Genomic DNA, 943 nt, shown 5'->3' with positions numbered 1-943 from the left:
TGGGTGCCCCCTCCACTGGTCTAGGTGACGAGGGCAGTCAGCCTGAGCTAAGGAGTGGAGGGAGCATGCGCTTCAATCCCCAGACCCCGTTCTGTCCTGGCCCAGCCATTTCACTGGAGCCTCATTTTCTTGGTCTTTAAAATGGGTTCAACTATATGTTCCTCAGAGCAGTCTAGAAGCTTAAGTAGCACAATATGTGCCTAGCGCTGTGCCAGATGCACAGGAGGGACTCAGTAGGGGACAGGCCCTCATGCCCGTGGTTCCTGTGCCCCAAAAGCAGGGTAGCAGGGAGGCAGCCCCTTACTCTGGCTTTGTCCATGGCAGGTGGAGCTGGAGCAGGTGCTGGGCCTGGGCGTGGCCCCCTCACGCATCATCTATGCCCACCCCTGCAAGCCCGTCTCTCACCTGCAGTATGCTGCCCGCCATGGGGTGCAGTTCCTGACCTTCGACAGTGAGGAGGAGCTGACCAAGGTGGCCCAGCACCACCCTGGGGCCAGGTGAGATCAGCAGGTCTGCAGGCAGGCGGGGACAGGGACGAGTTCTGGCAAACTTGCTTGTGCCTCAGCAAGGAGATGAAGGCTGTTACGTGGTGACTAGGAGACGCCTAAGCAGCAAAGAGCAAGAATTAGTGCCAGGTGTCCCAGTGCCCTCCTTGGTGCCCACTCTTGTCAAATAAAGATTTCCTGTGTCTGCAGAGGCGCTGGCAGAGACTGGCATTAGGAGTTCTGGAGTCAGCAACCTCGTGGGAAAAGCACTCATAGGATTCAGGAAGACCAGGGCTCACATTTCTGACTTACTTGTCGCGTCTGTGTGTTCTTGGGAAAGTTACTTAACGTCTCTGATCCCGTGACAGGAGGTCTGCTGAAGGGATGTTTATAATTTTATCCTTTTCCTTCTTTTTCTGGCCTGGGCAGAAGTCTGTAAGAAGTAGTGTAGCCCTAAC

Source organism: Myotis davidii, unplaced genomic scaffold, assembly GCF_000327345.1.
Source record: "Myotis davidii unplaced genomic scaffold, ASM32734v1 scaffold1422, whole genome shotgun sequence".
NCBI lineage: Eukaryota > Metazoa > Chordata > Mammalia > Chiroptera > Vespertilionidae > Myotis > Myotis davidii.
This window is presented reverse-complemented; position numbering follows the sequence as displayed.